At 39.8% G+C, this 21,247-nt stretch overlaps 1 long non-coding RNA gene across 1 annotated transcript in view; it reads left to right on the top strand.

Annotated features, from left to right (window-relative positions):
• Positions 1 to 19,500, top strand: part of LOC129203782 (uncharacterized) — a 42,610-nt gene extending 23,110 nt beyond the window's left edge. Inside the window, exons 2-3 of the long non-coding RNA XR_008576146.1 lie at positions 11,969 to 12,160; positions 15,613 to 19,500. This is a non-coding gene — a long non-coding RNA (uncharacterized LOC129203782). The remainder of the gene's footprint in view (positions 1 to 11,968; positions 12,161 to 15,612) is intronic.
• Positions 19,501 to 21,247: the final 1,747 nt, after the last annotated feature.

Raw genomic sequence — 21,247 nt, 5'->3', positions numbered from 1 at the left:
CTGAAGTCATCTTTCCTCTCCTTCACAGTGTGTGCCAATGTTAACATTGTAGTGCAAATTAGAAGTGCACTTGTGAAATAAAACTCCCGATTGTTCCTACTGACTGTGCTTTGCTTCTCATTGTCAGGTAGATTTGGAGCATATGGGCTAGTATCCTTCGGATGAAACTAAGTTGGAGTATAGGCTCCCAGAGCACACCTAATGCACTCCAGCCACAATAGGGCATTTAGTCTATGGGACCAGCCTAGTGTTAGTCCAGAATTCTCTGAAAAAAAATGAAGATAAAAGCAAAAAAACCACCTTTAAATGTGTGTACTGTGGATGTCAGGTCTTCCACACTGAGTGTTCTGCTCTACTAATTCTGTCCTCTTGGTCTTCTGTTGATGTAGAAGCCGCAGCACACCATGCAGATGTTACACGCTTTTGAAGAAGAGAGTATCTTGGAGTTGTGAGAACAGTGGAACCACTTGTCCACATTTCTTCTTTATCTCTGTGGAAGTTGTTTTAGCTTCCTCATCTCCTTACAGAACGAGAACGTATGGGCACTATACCATTTTCTGTTAGATATGTGGTTAACCACTGAGGCACTGAACTTTGTCTAGACACATACTTGTAATGTGTCTCGTACTTCACAAAGAATTAAAATCAGCTTTTTTTGTGTAGGGTGAGGATGGGGTAAGCAGAGAGGTTTTCAGATTTGTATAATTTTTTTCTTACATTGATTTTACATTTTTTTCAGAGGAGTTACTCTAGAGTTGCACTGTTTTAAACAATGAGAAAATTAAGGGCTATGGCTTGCTGTCCCCATTTTATTTATGTGCCCCAAAATACCTTGAAGGTTACTCAAATAAATGCACTTCATTCCATTTACTTGACTGTCTGATGGCTTAATCATGCAAATAAATGTGTGGATGATATTTATTTGACTGTCCGTCATGTGGTCTCTTTGACTATATGATAAAGCATACTTTCTTTTTCCCCAAAGAAAAAAATTAAATGAAAAAAAAAAAGCCAACCCCATATTGTAATGCTACAGTTGAGATTTTAAACACACAAAAGTCAGGACATTCAGAGTTATGACTCCCTAGAGCTTGTAGCTCAGCCGTGTTGTACATGTGGTGTAGATTAAAGCAGTGATTTCCTCTCCTTTCTGTACTCCTTTCTCCTCTGGGTCTTTTCCTGTTTTAGCTCTTTTATACTGTCTGTGCTGGAACTCCTCCATGGGATGGGCAATCCTGTAAGGCCCCAGTTGACAGGCACAGGAGCAGATCCCATGCATATGAGACTCTGGTACTGCTTGTGGCGGCCGAGAAGCGTAGCAAGGAAAAGAGCCGGGGGACGGCTTCTGAGGAGCCCAGAGCTCCCTCATGGCACATGTGGGGCTGCTCCTGTCTGCGCTCCGTGCTGGTCTCACGCTAGCTAGTCTGTGCTCTCCGTGTTGCAGCATTATCCACATAGCACTTCTGTTTTTTCTTCTTGTATGTGCACTTGTCACGAGTCTTTTCCTTGATGCACTCTATTCATGTTGGTCTGTGTTATAGAGGGAGTAGTAACTTAACAACAAACCCGTAGGTCCTCGTTCACGGATATTCTGTGAATATCGCAGATACTGTGTGAATGAGATAAGCAGACAATGAGATACCATTTCTTAAGACCCAGATGTAGCATACGTTGACTGTCAGTGAAGGATGGATGCTTCTCAGCATTTGTGTTGATAAGAATTAACTGAAAAGAGTATGCAAGTTCTCACAACACTTGTATTTCCTGGGTCTTACTCTTTTTCCTTGTTACTTTTTATATTCTGTATTCCTACATAACCTCAATAAAGTATTATATACACTTTGATGTGGTTACTGTTTCTTTGCTGGTCTGCTAAATAACTTGCAGTGTTTTCTGTCTTGGTGTAGTAAAACTCCCGAAGTTCCTCAACAATCTAAATTTCTGGAGGCTGATAGGTGTAAATTGCACTGAAGAGAATGCTAGTTTGTTTACACTCCTCTAAGCCAAATTCTGTAATGGAAGAGCTCGTCTGTCCAACTGCTTTTTTTTTTTTTCACAAGTGCATCTCATTATACCAGTCCCTGCATTTTGCAAAGAAAAAATAAGAGCATTTGGGACTGTTGTTGTTAGTAGCTAAAAGTTCCTGCTTTTTCAATTCTATAAACATTGGTATAATTAAAATATTATTCTAAATCCTTTTGAAATAATAGTTTTGGTTTAGTTATTGCTTGTTAAGCACTTACTGTAGTAAAAATAAACACCTTTCTATTTCAGCTTATACAAGCAGGATATTATTTCCAAGCTCCTCAGGGCAGGGATTGTACTTGTCCTTGTAACTGCAAATTATTTATTGGAAGAGAGGCCCTATCCTCCATACAGCTTCACCGTTAATATTAAGCGATGATCTTCATATGGAAAATATTGAATCTGAATACACGGAATTTTGTAAATGCCAGCAACCTATTGTACAATCAGGACAGCGCTTTTCTTTTTCAGCTGCTCATATTTCTCTCCTTGGTTCTTCTGCATCCCTTTGTTTAATTGACTTGAGGAGAACAAAGCAGAAAAGTGTTGACCTCTCAGAACCTTCAGAGCCTTCCCGATGAACTCTTCCTATTCTTGCAGGTTGGTAGTTTTATCCCTTGCAAAATTCTTGCTTACTTGGTACATGGAGCTGAAATCTGAGCAAGGTTGAAGAAGTCCAAGAAATAAAAGCAGATGTAAAGGAATTGGTTTGGATATGTGGTTTTACTCAGTGTTGCCAGTTCAGTTCTATTTTACAAGAAGCTTTAACAATGGATAAGTGTTGTATTTTTAGAAAAAGAAAATACTTGCTAGTACAAAAGAAAGTGTATTCCAAGATTTAGTGGGAATTATACTACCTTTTCTTCCTTGGTCTGGAGAAAGAAATAAACCAAACTGACTCAGGCCTGGTTTTGATAAGAGGAGAAATTCAGGGCAATCACAAAATGGGAGAAAGTAACAGACATTGTAAGAAAATATTGGATGGAGCAGCAGTCATTGCCAGCATTATATTATAATTGAATGTACTAGGTTATTGGTTTTCATTTTAATGAAATGCTGTATATAGATCTGTAAAAGACAGTACCTTTTGTCCCTGCTTAAATATTTACAGATGATATTTGGAAGCTGTTATCAGAGTTAAATTAAAAGATCCTACTATTTTGTATCTTGTATGTTTGCATAAACCCTGTCAGTTCATGTTTAATAAGATTTGCTATCAAGAGAACCACAAACTGTTTATAACATCTGCAGCTTTTTCAGGTTTTTACGGGTTACATGTCTGAGTAGATTTATTTAACTCAAATAAGGAATTATGGAAACAATTAAATTTCTTCCATATTTTTGTGTCACTGACAGGCTTCCAGTTCAGCTTTACAATATGGTGTTTCTTTGCAAACAGCTAAAATGAGACGTTCCACAGGAACAGAAAAATTGCTGGTTTTGTTATCACCACAAGCATATGATGTCTGCCATCAACAGTTGGGAAAGTTTCCATTTAAATAAATAATAGAAAAATATTTCAAAACACTTTTAAACTAAGTCCCAGTAGGTGTATATTGCAAGAGCACACACCAGTTTAACTCAGGATTATACTGATTTTCATTTTTGTCATTCACTGTTGTAAGTCTGCCTTAGATCATTTGTTTAAATACGTTCACATATTTACAAGAAACTGCTTCAGTTATGCACAACGTGCCTGCCATTAAAAGTTATGGTTTGGATTTGTGCTTGCTTATGAAAGATAAAATAAGAAGCAACACTTTTCAACCTCCAAAGTGTTGTCAAAGATGCATTTTACAAAGGGTTCCCCATTGGCTCAATCTTTGTGGACTATTATTATAAATGTGAGGCTCTTCTGTCCCACAGCAAGGATCTGTCTGGCAAGCCAGGTTATTTTCAAAAGCAGTAAAAGACATGTATATTAAGAAAAATTACTTGATAGTTCACTGTGTCCTTCCTGCTCCTAATGAAAGATTGTTCAATACAGCGTATTTTACGTTACTTTGCCCAGTCCACTTTTTAATAACTCATGGGACATGATTCTTTATACTTTCCTGGTGAAGTTCACTCTTGTGTGCATCTAGTTATTACAATCTCGTGCGTGGTTTTTTTTTTTCCCCTTAAGAGAATTACTCTATTCTCTGTTACACGCTCTTGTATTGCCCTCCACAACTTTTCCCCATGGTAGGGGCTTTGACTGCTTGTCACTGTCATGACATAAGAAGAATTTACATTCCTCTGATCTGCCTAAGAGGAACTAGTCCTTCGTAAACTCTGTAGGATCCAGCTGGAACCAGTTAGGCTTTTTAAAGTCTTATTTTTGCGCCCAGCTCAGATCGGCTGGGGAAAGGAGAAAGCTTGTCCCCTTTTTCCCTCTCAGCACAGGGCAGCATATTTGAAATGTAACAGACAAAGCAAGAATATTTGAAATTTATCATGAATCCTTTGATATAAGGTAGTGAGGGCTCGATTTATTCCTAGCAGTTATACAATGCATGCTCTCCTTTCTTTTACGCCTCGTGGTTTGCTACTAACCTGAGGATTTTGGAGGTGACTGAAAGCAGAAGCTGTGTGTGAGATTTTTACCTAAATGTGATACTACTTCAGATCCTCCTGTACATCTCAGTCCAGGATGTAGCATATAAGGACACAGGTTATTTTGCATCAATGTGAGTGGTCCAGCTAGACAGGTGTCTCTGCAGCAGTGCTGCACGCCAGGCTCCAAAAGGAAGTCTAACAACCACAATATTGCTAACTACTGTTTCCTTACATCTTTCTTTGTTACGGTTTATTCTGCATTATTGGTGGGAACTGTGAGATGATCAGAAATATCTGGAAGAATTCATTGTTCTCTTTGTAGAATCATATAATCATAGAATGGTTTGAGTTGGAAGGGACCCCATCTAGTTCCACCCCCCCTGCCATGGGCAGAGACACCCTCCACTAGACCACATTGCCCAAAGCCCCATCCAACCTGGCCTTGAACACTTCCAGGGATGGGGCCTCCACAACCTCTCTGGGCAACCTGTGCCAGTGCCTCCCCACTCTAACAGTAAAGAATTTCTTCCTAACATCTAATCTAAATCCTTTAGCTTAAAGCCATTCCCCCTAGTCCTATCACTCCATGCCCCTGTAAACAGTCCCTCTTCCAGCTTTCTTTAGGCCCCTTCAGGTACTGGAACGCTGCTATAAGGTGTCCCCAGAGCCTTCTCTTCTCCAGGCTGAACAACCCCAATGGATTACTGTTCATTAATTAGTATTTATTATTAAGCTGCTTATTGAGGAAAAAAGAAGTCTGTAAAACTGTTCAACCAGTAGCTGAATAAATGTCAAAAATCGGGTGTGAAGCAGAGGAACTCTTATATCTACTATAGCTTTATGCTAATCATCATTGTCCCTCTATCTCCAAGCCACTATGGAAAAAACTACACTATCCATTGTCTTCATCCACCTGGGAGAACTATGCTGTCTCAGCCACAGTGAAGAGAGAAAATCAGAAAGCTAGATTTGATTTTGGGCAAGTTGTCAATATTTGTTATACTGGTACATCATTACTCGGTGTTGTAAATGTGCACATTTCCAGAGTCAGCTCTTGGAGATGGGTTTTACAGCAACAAATGAAACAGCAGAAATGTATTCCTGTGCATATCTATATTGTACATTACATGGCTCACTTTTAGACATCCATGGCGGTGTGAATTCCTTCCAGTACATTTCTCCAGCTATCCTCATCCTATAGAACTAGGCTATAAGATAGACTATAAGACTATTGACTATAAAATAATGCCTATGACTAGGCTATAAGACAATGCAATTCAGAAGTAGCAAGTGATTCCAGGACCATCACAGAAGCCACCACAGGTGGTAAGACTCCAAACCTATCCAATCTATTTACTCATTATCTTCAACATCACTGACCTAGAATTAACGGGAACATCCATCTCAGCCTTGTGGGTGGCATGCAGATTTAAGAACGGCCAAAATACAGGGGCAGCTGTCTCTCTTGTTTTTCACTGGCTTGAAAACTACTGATAATTCTAAAATAAGGTCCACTCAGTGCTCTGGGACAGTAGGAGGTTACTATTCTTTATGTCTGAGAATGTGCCAATTTGAGCATTTTTTGGAAGCTGGAGAAACTCGAAAGGTTTGATCCCTCTGCCCTCGCTGTTGAACCTGACAAACACGTGCTCCAGCACCAGGAGACCGCTGGAGGACTGTCGGGTTGGGTCGGGTCGCTCCCCTCCTTCGACATGGAAGTGGGCAGAGGTACATTCTGCGTCAGACTGTTAAATGAGAGCTTTCCTCTGGAGGGAAACATCCCTGAATTAAAACATAGTTGTTCCCACCTGTAAGAAATTATCTTTTTTTCCTAGTGGAGCTTGTTCTAACCCCCTGCGTAATCCTCTGTCAGCCGAGGGGAGGGCAGAGATGAACGACTGACTGCTGTAGGCAGAGCTGAAGAAAATTGCCTGCATAGCTAAAACTAACAGTGGTCTCAGATCTGGAGACCCTGGTTCAAAACTGCCATCATGACAGTGACTATCGCTTATACTCATGTGAGAAGGAGTTTACTATCATCGAGAGGCTGCGGAGGAGCTGCCGCAGCTGGTGGGAAGTGCCAGGACCCTCCCTACATGCTGCTGGGGCATCAGGGCTTCTCCGAGCCCTCGGCAGCCAGCGAGAACAGGTTAAAAGAGCTTTATATCCCGTTTTCAGCCTAGAAGATTTTCCTGCTAGTTTTTCTCAGTTTCTACCGAGAACCAGCAGTTTTGGGTGTCCCTGAAGTGCCTCCTGCCAGCCATGGAGCTGCCGTGTGAGTGGAGCTGTATCTCAGGCTCATCTGTCTGCCCAAGCAATTAAGTGCTGTCATTTTGCTTCGGCACGATGGAGCAGGGTTTTATAATGAAACCAGTTCTGACGGTTCAGAGGAACATTTGGCACAGGTTCCCTGTTTCTAAGTTTTCTACCCCTTCTGTCCACAATTAAGTTGCAATCAAAATCAAAGCTAATTTAGTGATGTTTAAAATAAGTTGTTCCAAACCTAGTTAAAATTAAGGGGAGTTTTCTATTGATTTTAGTAATTCATATTGTTGTGGATGAACACTTTGCCAGCAGCTCAGATCAAAGTGGCAGATAGGAGAATACGAATTTGCTATTTTTTCTGAACTCTTGGAGAAGGAGGAGGCCATTGTGTCTGTGCAGAGTGTTTGAGCCTCTCACAGCACACAGTCCCTTCTTGTCCCTTCAAATTAACCTTGCTTTCAGTCAGTCTTGCCTTAGGTTTTCAGGCGTACATGGACTTGGGACCCAAAGCAACAGTGGAAGGGCCAAACCTTAACACGATAGAGATTTCCTTTGCAAACAGAAAGTGGACATCCTATCCTTTTTTAAAAACCCTTCATCAGGCTGCGTAATCTCCTGAAACAAAAATCAGATGAGGTTTCTATCAATATACTTACTTACTAATTAGGAAGAATAATTTATAGAAATATAGTTCGACTGGTGTTCTTAAGGAGATAATCTCTTGTATCAGTACATTTCCCAGACTAATTACCAGATGTGTGAAGGAATTGTTCTCTTTCTACATGCAAGTTTAACTCATGAAAATTTCATGGAGATGAGAAGAAAGATGCAGAAAAGCAGAGAGTTGCTGTACTCCTACAGACCCAAAGGGGGATAACACTGTAACAGTAGGAGTCAGAGAAATTTGTAGTAGTTTTTAAACTATTTAACTTCTGGAGAAATGAAAGTTTCCAGAAATTTCTTTTTTTGCAGAACAAAAGTTTTGAGTGAGAAAAGTATCATCAGTAGTTGCTTACATATTGAAAGGGACATCTATTGTAGAATAATGAGTAACAGAGAAAGAGAAGTGATGTATTTCTGCAAGTGAGGATTTTGTATTTTAGAATATGATAGACTTCAAAATGAGGGAAGGCTTTCAGCTTGCCAACTTCTTTGAGTTATGCCTGTCAATCGACCTACGTAATCCATTAAAATCTCTTCCTTGAGTTTAAAGGACTGGAAATTGGATTAAACTTGCTGTGGCCAGCCACTTCTCATTACAAAAGAAATGGTCTCGAAGCAAAACTTTACCTTGTTATATCCAAGGATATACCAAGGATCCAGATCAGGACATGGCTCATCTCTGCTCAGGCGGGATTCAGAACTGTCTTTTTCATTTTTCTCAAAACAGTGAAGTGGGGACTGGAGTCTGTGGTGAACCCATAGTTCAGCCCTGGATCCTAGCACACGCACACCACGGTCTCGTTTTGGCAGTTTGTTCTCAGGGGTTAACTGAAAGATGGCAGCACAAAGTGTGTATTGCTCTGAAGAAAGCTCTAACGGTCTTACTGTCAGGAATTGGGGGGTTTTGGAATATTTCCTCACCCTGAAAAAGTTAACTTACTTACTTACTTACTTTCTTTCTTTCTTTCTTTCTTTTCCTTCCTTCCTTCCTTCCTTCCTTCCTTCCTTCCTTCCTTCCTTCCTTCCTTCCTTCCTTCTTTTTCTTTCTTTTCTTTTTTGGGGGGATAGTTTCCCCTTGGGTATCTGAAGAAAAAGTGATGATTACAGTAAGAGAAATTGCAAGAGATTTTCTATATCTAGGGACAGTGGTGACATCCCCATAAATCATGGGTAACCCTAATGCAGACAGTCTTAAAGAGGCTTAGTTGTCATATATAGGTAGGACCATTCCCATCGTATTTATCTTTCACTCCACAGCTTATAGAAACCAAATTTCTGTCATCAACAATTATTAATCATCCATTTACCCTGCTGAGACATCTAATAAAGCATCAAGCACAGAATTTGAACACGAGAGAGAAGGAGAGAAAATGTAATCCAAATTTTCAAAAGTAAAGGGAAGAAAAATCTCATGTAACATCTGTGCACCACATGTTCATAAATTACAGTGGGCCTGTGAACATTTCTTCTCTCATCTATATGTCACGCAGATTTAATAGTTCATAATTTCACAAAACCCAACATTATTATGCATAACATTATTATGGGGTGTGATCAGCTCTCCAGCAGCACTGCTGCAAGCTGCTCTCCACTGAGGGCAAGCTGGTGGAGGTTTAGCATCTTGTGGTGTCTCGGTCTTTGCATGCAAAGCTCGTTCTTCATGGCAAGACTGAGAGGAGCACCGCTGAACTGCACCTCAGGAGGCTGGGCCTGAATGTGATAACCTTTCACTCTCCAAGGAAATTAACATTTTGTGCTTAGACCATCAAAAAATGTTGTTGGAATGTGAGGGCTCGCTGAAAAATACAATGTCTCACTGGGAACACAGTCTTTCCATCAGTAGTGCATTATAGAGCAGGGGTTTTTTAGCTTGAACGAAAGAATGAACAAACGAGGTGTTACACAGTTCGCATGTTTTACAAAATTTTTACCCACCACTAAATTGCAGGGGTTAATCTAAATATGTGTGCTTCCATCTCCTGGGCTGAGACAAGCCGATGGTGTACAAAGGAATCCACAGATATCCAGGTTTGCTCTTGCCTTTTATTTCTGGTGAAATTTACCCATCTGCATAAAATCTATGTGCATCGTTAAATCCCGGGTCTTGGGCTGACTCTGCATGCCCATAAGGAAAATCCGAATGTTGTGTCTTGTAAACATTTATTCCAAGATGTGGAGGAAAACCGTGATTTAGATGCAGAGCTAGGAGCAGAAGAGTGAGGGAGAGAGACGAGTTTGATGAAAGGAAATTGTGCTTTTATGCTATCATCTCTCATTCTTAAAATAACCCTCTTCCCCACCAAAATGATCACGTCTTAAAGAAGAGATAGAGCTTATAAACATACAAGGGTTTTTCCCACACAGATATGGTTAATAATACAAAAAGGAAAAAAAAGAAAAAGCAGCCATGGATTCCAGTATATAAGAAGCAAAAGCAAAATCTTCAGGAAACGCACTTGCAATAAAGAAGTTGGAGACTACAGGCATTGCAGGAGTCGTGTGCTAAGCACGCTGGCAACGTTTAGACTCCTTACAGCCTAAAACATTCAAACTTAACTTCAGTTGTAATATACAACTTTAGAATCTTGTTCAAGAAAAGTATGGCTTGGAAGCAGTTTCCAATGTGAGAAATTTCCATCGTTTCTCTTTTTCTGCAGATGAGAGTTCTTATTTAGGGAAGGGTATAAGAGATGTAAGGGGCTGCAAACCCAATTTGAAGCGTTTCGGATTGTTATCCCAAAAAAGAGCACACAGACATTGTCTTCCTCTACTTAAGTCTTCATTTAACAAAGTGCTTAAGCACAAGCTTATAGATTGATTTAAGTAGAAGTTCTGTCAAATTTGGCAGGGAATTTTGTTGCAGTTATCAAATCCTAGCAAGGGATTGATTTCTAAGTAATCAAATTACTTCGTTAAATGAAAGCCTCACATTTCTCTTCTGAACTCTTGAGACAGCTGCTGAATTTTACAGAAGGCCATTAGACGCAGGGCAGGGCAGGCAGTGCCCCGCTGGCAGGAAAGATGACTTTCCCCGGCTGCCTTCTCCAAAGGAGGTCTGAACCTGCCAGGGGATTTAACGGCGCTCTGCGTGCGATGAACTATCAAAGCAAGCAAAACCCCTGGATCTGCGCGGGGGCCACCAGCTGATGGGCTAACTCCCCCAAACCAGGTAAAAATAAGAGTCAGACGTTGGAACCGACTTGTTGGAAATTGCCTTTGACTGCAGCTGCAGAGTGGAATAATTCCAGTTACTCCACGCACATGTGCGTAATTAATTTTTGCATAGGAATTAAGAAAAATCGTGAAGCTAGAATGCCTTAGCAGCCTAAATTTCAGGTTTAAAGATCGTTATAACTATCAGAACAGATAGTAACATTTTTGATTCATCCTTTTATTTTTCAAAGATAGAAAAGACAGTGGCCATGTTTCCATAACGAGCAAAGTGAGATTGTAGCGTTTCTGTTTTCCTAGCAGGAGCAGCGTTCCTGGCTCTCCCTTTCCCACAGACTGTTGAGAGGTGCACTGGGGTGCCGTTGTCTTGCAGACCTCCTCACCCTCCGAAGGCTCGATTCCAGCAGATGTCCTGTCAGTCTGCAAAGATAAACCAATTTTTTTATCCTGGGAAAAATGTAGGGTAGAAATCAGCTCTGCAGTGAGCATGAAGAACTTCTGTCTCATACTTAATTTGATCTAATCTAAAGTTTATTGAGCTTAGGAGAATCCTACTGGGTTCCTTTTGGCTTTACTTCAGGATGATGGCTTGGGAAGTGAAGTTACGTTGCATCCATGAGCACTTCATCTCTTTTCAGTTTTCATTCATTTTCATTGAATCCTTTGTTTATCAACATCGGGTGATATGTTCCTAAAACAGTAAACCATTTATCTTCATTGAAATTATTCTTTTGGATTTGAAATGTTAGACATTTCAGGAAATTTGTTTTAAATTAGCATTATTGCTAAGTAAAAACATTTCCCAAGGGGGAAAAAAAAACCAAAGCAACCAAAACTTTGCAAGATTTTAATCAAGATTGAATCACGCTATGAACAGACAACTAGAAAATACAATCTGCAAAATTCAGTGCAAATTTCAGTTTAATTCTTTTTGTTATTTAATTCCAGAGGATGCTTTGAGTTGTCAAACTGGAGATGAACATACCTTTCTTCATGAGGAGACTGCTTGCTAGGCAATGTCAGTGACCACAGACAGCAGTTGCAAAGGAGGCTCAGAGAATATGGAAGCTCCTGGCACAGATATATTCTCTTCTTAGGGAGGGGAAGCAGAGCATATAGGAGCAGATCTATAGGATAGGAGCTGCGTGTTCAGGGAACTGATTTCAAATAGGAAACAGAAGCTCATTGATACAAATGCACTGGAGATAAAACGGGGTGGGAAAATACTTGTGTTCCTAAATGTAGTTTTGTTCCCTCTTCAACTCCAAGTGTGAGAAGGAGTTTGCTTTTTGCTTCCTTTTTGCAGTCTGTGACTGGCCGCAGCCCAGACAATTCCTGCCAGCCCTCTTGCCAGCATCGCGAGAAGGATGTGGCCGGAACGGATTTACCGTACAGGACACAATATGTACGGGGAAAACCAGCAGCAGCTGAGCTGCGGTTCCGATTTTGTTGGTGAGGAACTGCAACGATGCATCTTGCGTGGATAATATAGCTTAAGGTACTTTGTGTGGAAAATCCTGAGCAGAGCCTGTGTGAAACACGTGCTCACTGTAACTGAGCTGCGTGTAAAATGGAGTCCTGAATGTCATTTCAAATATTGCCTGCATTATAACTCCAGAGAAACTCGTACCTATTGCTGTTCTTGTCTCACAAGGTGGCTTTTGCTCAAAAGCATTTTGAAGTGCTTTGCGGGCTGCAGCTGTACAGTCCAGCCAGGAGGATGTGCCATCTCCTGGGTTGTGCTGCGCTGGGAAGACTGGGAGGGGGAGATCAAAAGATTACAGACGTAATCACAAGCAGCCAGATCACAAAACAGGGTGAGAGAAGCATTTAGTTCACTCCTTTAAAAGGATAAAAGGTTTCTCTGCAGCCATGGAAATGAAAATGAGGATCAGATTAATATGTGAACACTAGCATCCTAAGCTAAAATGCATAAAGAGATCAATGTTTCATTGCACCTCTGTAAAGTGAGACAGGGAGATGAGTGATTGGCGCTGAGGTCTCAGTTCCTCAGGGAGGTGGAAACCAAAGATACTTCGAATAAAAGTTAGAGCTTTAATTTTCCAGCAGTGGAAGCCGCATTTTGCCATCTCAGAGGAATTTTGAGTTTGCCATTGTACCCCAAACAGGTAAAAGGAGTTTCCCAGAAGAAATATAATAAAAATTATCCACGTTTCTGTATCTCTCACAAACCCCAGAAATTTCAGATTGCAAGGTTTAGGAAAAAAGTTGTATGAAGTTGAGATATTTCCCTCAGTTTTATCTTGTAACATTTTTCATTTTTATATATGTTATCATTTTATACTGTTTTACAGGAAGTAAAAGTGAATACCATCAATTTACAGTAATTCATATTTCCAGATAAATAATAAAAGAGAAGTGGATGTTTGTATTTCCTAATTCCGGGATTAATAGTTAAGTTTATTTCCTGATTACTCCCTATAGAAGTGAGCAGAAATTTTTCACAAAATAACTTTTATGAAAATGTTGCTTTGGATTGCATTGGAATATTTCCTTTAAATATTATTTTTATGAAAAGTATATTGAAGGTACTGTAAAATTTAATGTAAATGTTAAAAATAAATTTTTGCATTTGCATTATAATAATTTTCTTTTTTGTGTAATTTTTACTTTTGCTTTATTCAGATATAGTCATAGTCATGTATATTATGCACATTCAATATCCATGTGTCCAGCTGTTTTATTATCAAACACAAGGTCTTTTGGCTTAGGAAGGAAATAAAAGATGTTGCAGTGAAAATTATACCTGAGCTTAATGATGATGTCTTTAAGGATTCTGAAAATGTAAAGTAACTCTTCTGCTTTTGACAAGGCATAATAAAATAATTACAATAAAATACCAAATATAACATCACAAAATACTATTTCAATACCCCCTAAATGACAGTTTTCTAGCAGGAAAGCAATTGCTTTAAAAATACTGGTTTTGTGGATTTTTTGTCCAATTGAGTTTTTCACAAATATGCAAGTTTCAATGAAACAGCATTTAGCTCCGTGCAGGTTTTAATAGACAAGCTTATTTCTGAAATTCCAAATAGAAATAGAAAAAAATCCCTTTTTCCTCAGTCTTTTTAGGTAGCTTAGAAAATGTTAATTTATCGCTACATCTTCATAATTAATTGCTTGATCTTCCCACCAAAGCAACTGCAGCACTACCAAATTTGACAGTGCTGCAGATCTGGTGAGGATTTGGGGTTTAGGAGAATTGCTCCTGGGGGGCTGGGGTGCTCGGGCTGGCAGGACTCAGCACGCAGCACTAGGACGAATGAGTTTTCCCAGAACACAAAACCTTTACCTGGGAAAGGTAAAACACCCCAAAAAAAACAAAACTCAGATTTTGAAGACGTTTCATCCAAGACTTCACCTGACTTTACTGTTTGGCCTGCATTTTTTGTTTACTTTTTTTTAGATCTTCCATTGATTTTAACAAAATGAAGTTTATAGCATGTAAACATATTTACATATGGGTTGCAACAGTGTCCGAATTAATGTAGTTAACTGTTTTTAACAGCTATATGTGTTGGGATGTGTGAAGAGGGTTCAAGGGGAATGACAGAGGTGCCTGGAGTCTCGAATCTTGCAATTTAGCGAACGTGTGTTAAATACAGTAATGGAGGAAAATCAAACGGATTCATACATCAGCCATGTGCGCGTTACTTTTAAAGGTTTCTGTCAGTACTTGCCAGGCAGTGCTTTGGGAGCAGGGCCTGTGGGTGATGCGCCGTAGCAGCAGACATGAGTCAAAGACTGCAGCCGTTGGGTTTTTTTAGCCGGCACTTTTTGCTGGTGATACCTCCCGTGCATGGTTGGCTGCTTTCTCTCCCAGGGACGCAGTCTGGTGCTTGCCAGAGGAGATGGGGTTCCACATCCATGTGTTGTGTGCAAGCACAGGCTAAAAGTGAGAGGAGGGTTTTGCTGAGACAAGACACACGTATGTACAGAAAATTTTTATTCTTGCATCTAACTCTTTCCTGAAAAATGACAGTGGTGAGTGGTGGTAACTGGAGAAGACAGAGAGTAGAAACCAACCTAATGGAAACGGTGGGGTGATAGATAAACTCAATATTGTACAAGAATGGGCTAACAAGAACCTTATGAAGTTCAGCAAAGACAAATGTAAGGTCTTGCACCTGGGAAAACATAATCCAGGAGTGCATCACAGGCTGGGATTTACCTGGCTGGGGAGCAGCTCTGTGGAAAGGGACCTGGGGGTCGTGGTGAACAACAAGCTCAATACGAGTGAACAGTGTGCTGCAGCAGCAAAGCAAGCCAACAGGATGCTGGGTTGCATCAACAAGGGTATCACCAGCAGAGATAAAGAAGTCATTACCCGACTACTCAGTGCTTGTCAGGCCACACTTGGAATACTGCTTTCAGTTTTGGTCCCCTCTATACAAAAAAGATGTGGACAAGCTGGAGGGGGTCCAGAGAAAGGCCACCAGAACGATCAAAGGACTGGGAAGCCTGCCGTATGAGGAAAGGCTGAGAGAATTGGGTTTGTTCAGCCTTGAGCAAAGGCGGCCTTATCACCGTGTTCCAGTATTTAAAGGGTGGCTACAAAGAAGATGGAGACTCCCTTTTTACAAGGAGTCACATGGAAAAGATGAGGGGTAGCAGGTGCAAGTAACTCCTGGGGACATTCTGATTGGATGCAAGAGGAAAAATTTTTGCAATGAGAACAATCGGCCATGGGAATAATCTCCCCAGGGAAGTGGTGGATTCCCCAACACTAGACACTTTTAAGATTTCGCTGGACGGGGTGCTGGGCCATCTTGTCTAGACCATGCTTTTGCCAAGAAAGGTTGGACCAGATGATCCTTGAGGTCCCTTCCAACATGGTATTCTATGATTCTATGATTATCACAGGATAGTTTTGCCTTATGAAAATGCTTTTCATAACAGCTCTCTTTTTGTATGGTTGTCTTTCAGATCAGGAAGACACTGGAGCTTGCAATGCATGGATTCTTAAATTTACAGAATTGAGAAGGATATGAATGTAGGTAAAATGACAAAAAAGTTGAGAAGGGGAGTGAGGAAAGACCTACATGCAAGCCTTCAGCCTTGAAGGCATGGGCATACACATCAGAGGAGTGAAAGAAATCCCATGGAGAAGGCAGTCATGGCAAGAGGCTCCCTTGAACCCTTGGATATTCAGCACAAAAATCCCTAAAAAGACCAGGATTTTGACAGGAGAATACTTTCTTCCATTACTTTGTGCAGCAAGTAAAGGAGTTGAAGAACATGGAAAAGCTTGATAGAAGACACATGGCTATGGTGCCAGGTACAGAAAGCAAGCTCTAAGTTTGTTACGACTTTTTCCTTACTTTTTAGGTTTGTCCTGAGGATTAGTTAGCTGATGAATAGAAAATAGGTGTGATGATAGAAAGAAAAGCAGGAAGAGGCCACACCTAACGTCTCAGACTAAGACTTTTTTCTCATTGATATTTAAAGTTGGATCCTCCAATCTTTGTTCTAGACTTTGACTCTATGGCAAATAACCATATCACAGGAAAAAAGATATATGTGACTATAATGCGCAGGCAAAACTCTGCATATCTGATGCATAAAAAGGATTCTGGATTTTGAGGTCTACTGAATCAATTGGGGTTTATTCCAATATGTTTTTTTGGTTCATTTGTTCAGGGAGAGAGCATGTATTAAATATGAAGACCATATATATAGGAAAATAATGATTTTATTCGTTAAGAGAGCAAGAAAAATATGTATTGCCCCAGTATTCCTTTAACCTGCTTATCCAGTGCTAGTGCAATACATCTTCCTTCTTTAACCAAACTTCGGAATGAATGAAAGTCCTGGTAAATTAATGAGGCCCTTCTGCCCACTTTATAAAGTTTAAGTTATCCAACGAAGACTAAAAATAATGATAGTTGACTCAGGTCAAAATGAAATTCTAAATTTCAAGTATTAAATGACTACCCTCATTCATGTAAACTGTTCCATAAATTGACTATTTAATCTTAAGACAAAAATGAATTCAAAATAAATGTATAGCATTAGCTCTGTAGAAAATGTGAAATCAGGGAAAGGGCTGAGTTTATTGAATAAATAATATACCAATACCCCTTAATATATAATATATTAATGCAAAATATCTTCATATTGATCTGCTGCCAAACAACCACGATGACTGACTTAGTTTGTGTAGAGAGTAGGATTTTAAAATATCAGCTGATACTATTTTTCTTTATTACAGGGTTGGGTTGAACCGTGCTCAGTTGCTATGTGTGGCCATTAAATATTCAGTTTAAATACGCTGAAAGGAGCTGTAAGAGCTTTCCAGATTTCCCAACCTTCAAAAATTCCCATCTCTCATTAAGGATGTGCTAAAGCACACCTTTAATGAATACCCCTGAGTGATTTTTTTGTCACATCAACATTTTCATAGAAAAATGAATTAGTAGAAACTTTAGACAAACTTTTCAGTAATTTATATATATTACATTCAACGTTTAATGTACATTTGATGTTGATCAGCAGTTCTATCCCATACCGCCTGTATGCTTTTCAGTTGTATCTTGCTTCCTATTATTGTAGCATAGCTACTGCACACCAAACTGTGGATCTACCAGATGCTGTGTAACCAGTCTAGGAGACGTGAGCTGGTTCCCTTGGTTTCGCAAGTTCCTCAAAAAGATGTTTGAAGAGTCTTTCAGTCACCACCATGAACAGAGGCAGACTTCCCTAGGTCCTTCTCATGGCTAGAGAAATGATCTGGAGATGTTCCCATGCAGGTATTCATAGGCAGGAGCAGAGATTTGAGAGTTTCATGGGAAGACGTTGCCAGCCTGGCTCCTGAGCTTGGGTCAACTGCAAGTGGCAGGTGAGGTGCGAACGCCTGTTTCCAGCGGTGCTGTGCAGTGGCACGCACGTGTCCTGCAGAACATGCCTAGGCACGGAGGAGGACCGTGGCGGAGGACCACACCTGCTCATCCCTCTGAGCCATGTTTCGTGCCAAGCCACGTGGAGCTGTCAGTGGCTTTGCGATGCATTTGGTCGATGCTGCATACTCACAAATAGTGCTGCTGTCTGTGCTGGGTTTAATTTTGGGGGGATTGAAGGAAAGTACCTTGGGAAGGACTGTACGAGGAGAAGACACATAAACCTTTCTTCCTGACTCAACTTTGTTATTTTTGCAAATGTGGAACACATTTGGTCTGCCATCCCATTTGATTTCTTTACTGCTTTTGTGTCCCACATTTGAAGAGGCCTTCCAAAGACAGATATTTCTCTCATCTGGCCTGGCTCTGTCTTCTGCACAGAAACCCCAGTATAGGTGGGTGGAGTACACATCCAGGGCGTTAGGGTGGGCCGTGAAGGGGAACACGGTGAATTTTTTGGAATAACCTGGGCTGTACTTTCAGCCTTGCCCACGGTTCAGTTGTAGAAATTACCAGATTTGTTTGGGAAGTGATGTTAGGCAACATCAGCTATCAGCCCTTACCTTGGTTGCACGCAGCTCGCTCTTTACGTGATCCACCCCTGGATGTGGAATGTTACAGCACTGTTACAAATTATTCTGTCTGTGTGCTTTGGAAAGTATGCAGTATGGCTCATTTTCAAGCATCACTTTTTTTATAAAAATCAGTGGCTCCTACCGTGACCTGAAACTAGCCAGGTAGGATTTAAACGAGCAAAGAATTTCACAGATGGCTGATTTGTTACCTCATTGTGGTGTGTGTAAATGGTTCTGTGTTTCAGAAAGATATTTCCCCTTGTGTTCTAGATAAGACTATTACTATTTTTTCATACAATAGTAATTCCTAGTTTTGGTGGGATGTATTTCAGTCAAATCAAACTGAAAGAAAGAACAAACCCATCCTGTCAGCCCAGCCTTTTTCCAGCCAGAGCCCCCTCCCTGGAGTCTTCCTTCTAACCACCATCTCTGCTGGCCTTGCCCTTTTCAAATATGCTGAGGAATTAAGTAAGTAGTAGTTCCATCACCCTTGCCACCTGGTATATCTGCCAGAAGGGTTGGGATATCTAAAATGGGTAATTTTTTTTCTGTGTATACTCTGAGGCTCAGAGTATAGCCCCTGTCATACTGCAGTCTTTCAGAAATGCACTGACTTCACTTAAACACCTCTGTAATGGCCCAGAAGAAGACACTTTTCCCCAGAAGCAGTTGCCTAGCTCACATCATTCTTGGCAGTACCTGCAAATAAACTTCTTGTAATTGATTTAATAATTTTCAAATAAAAAAATTATGATAGCTGAGGACAGCTATAAATAACAGAAATGAAACACATTATTTGCACTGCGCCTTCACATGCACTTGTTTAGCTCTTTTTGCTGTTAAGTTAAAACATCTGTTTCTATGGAAGTGGAGCATTCCATGCAACAAACACAGCACTGGAAGTGACCCACATATTAAATGACAACATTTGACAAATTCTAGCAGTTGATTACTGGGGAGGAGTAGACTGTGGTTATAATCAGAGTAAACCAAAAAAATGTGTACCTTTATAAACCTAGAGTTTAAATGAAACATCTGTACTAAATCATGTTTGTAGAACAGCACTGTAGCCAACTACCAGACCATATGATAATGGGGTGTTTTTAACAATCCCTATTTCCATCGCCATCCTCCAAATCAGATCCAGACTGTGCCCACTGGCATGAATTCTGCTAGAAACCAGTTGGGGTAGTGTCAGGCTACAGTGGATGCTGTCACTTTAGATACAGATACCCGTAAAAAGTTAGGGATTCTAATACCTCATGGGGAGTATAAGCACAGGTAGAAACTCAGGTGAATATTAGGGTGCTTTGTAGGCTACAGTCTTTTCCTGGCATATTTTAACTGAGGCTTACACCCTGGAAAAGGTGGATATGCTGCAGTGACTGTGAAATCTTACTCTTGAGGAAGCGTGATCGTACACCAAGAAAATGGGTATTGGAATGGCAGCAGCAGATCAGCTGGTGATAAACTGGGAGTGCTCAGGCTGGCACCAGCCCCAGGTTTGGCAGCTCACTTTAACATAATTCTTTGGGTCTCTGAAACTGGTACACAAAAGTCAAGCAAGTACAGTTTTCTTTCGAGTGCTTCCTGTTGCTGTTAAGTGGATACAAAGCAAAATAAAACTAGTTTAGCCCATCTTGTTATGTAGATTCTTAATCTGATATTCATTAGTAGCATCTGAACATACACATTTTCTTATTACTGCGGAATATTTCCTGAATTTATCTAAAAAACCAAACGCCCAAACTTTGTATTAGCTTTACATGGGCACTACAATCTTTCAAAAACAGATAAAAAGACAAACCCATCCTGCAACTACATTGTTAGTTTTAAATAGCATATAATAAAAATGCTGCTATGGTATTAGGAAAACCTGTTCAGAATTTCTTTACCAACATGAGTGATACTCAATAAAAAGTGAAATATTGAAATATTACTTGAGTGACACTCAAGAAATAGTAGTTAATTGGCACATGGAAAGTTCTCACTCTGAACAAGTAGATGAGTGCCGTTTGGCAGGAATAAAAAGACAGGTTACATTAAGAGGGAACAAATAATATCATGAGTTTTGGTGTCTAAATTTACATTTATCAGTTAGCAGGACATACCTAAACCACTATAATAATCCAATTATCTCATTGCTTAGAGCTAACCTGGCAGGACATTATGTCTATGAGGAGTTAATGGGATTCTGATCTAAGAACAAGGGACAAGTTTTTAAGATAACATGCAAGTTGTGTAGTGAGGAGGTAGGGAAAAATTTATGCACTATTCATTTAAAATATAATTTTGATGGATTTTGGTGATCCAATACTTTGTTTTAAACATCCTATTTAAGTTTGCAAATAGTGTATAAGAAGCTTAAATACTTAGATTGCCACCATAATAGAAATTGTGACTGGTAGGTTACTGAATTCAAGAATAACAACAGGAATAGTGGACAACCAGTGCAACCAGTGTGCTTAGATATACAAGAAAAGCTGAAATAAAAAGCTGAATTACTTTGAGATAAATACAAAAAAGGGAGCGGGGGGAGGAAAGTTAAAGCTCAAAAGACTTAGAAATACAAGATCATCTTTGGTCTTATATTTTATTAAAGTTTTTCATAGATTTATAAATGTTATTGTCATGAGGGACTATTAGATCATTTGGCCTGACTTGATCTTGTATAAAAGCAATGTCTAGAGAGTCCTCCGAGATAGCTCTTCCTCAATTTATTTGGTACTATATAACTAATAACATGCAGTGCTATTACACGAAATGAAACGCTTTGTCATACAGATCTTTAATGAAATAATTCTCACAATATATTTCTTGAATACTTATTTTTATGATGGTGTTTATTTCAAAATCCAATGAAAAACTGAATTCCTAGTATTTACCTGAGTTTCAGTTCAAGTTGCTTGCTTCTGGTGTCATAGTATCTGACAAATAAAACCACTTGATGGGGACCATCTAAATTTTCCTTATTCTTTGGCCTCTTTCAGTGTCAGGCCATCAGTATATATTTCAGTATATTACTTTCTGAGTCATTTATAATGGCACAGATGAACTGTTGTATAAAGTTGAAAAAATATCTCTGAACCT

This window comes from Grus americana, chromosome 2 (genome assembly GCF_028858705.1).
Source record: "Grus americana isolate bGruAme1 chromosome 2, bGruAme1.mat, whole genome shotgun sequence".
NCBI classification, from domain to species: domain Eukaryota; kingdom Metazoa; phylum Chordata; class Aves; order Gruiformes; family Gruidae; genus Grus; species Grus americana.
Note: the sequence above shows the minus strand (reverse complement) of the source record. Positions and strands in the feature narration are given on the sequence as shown.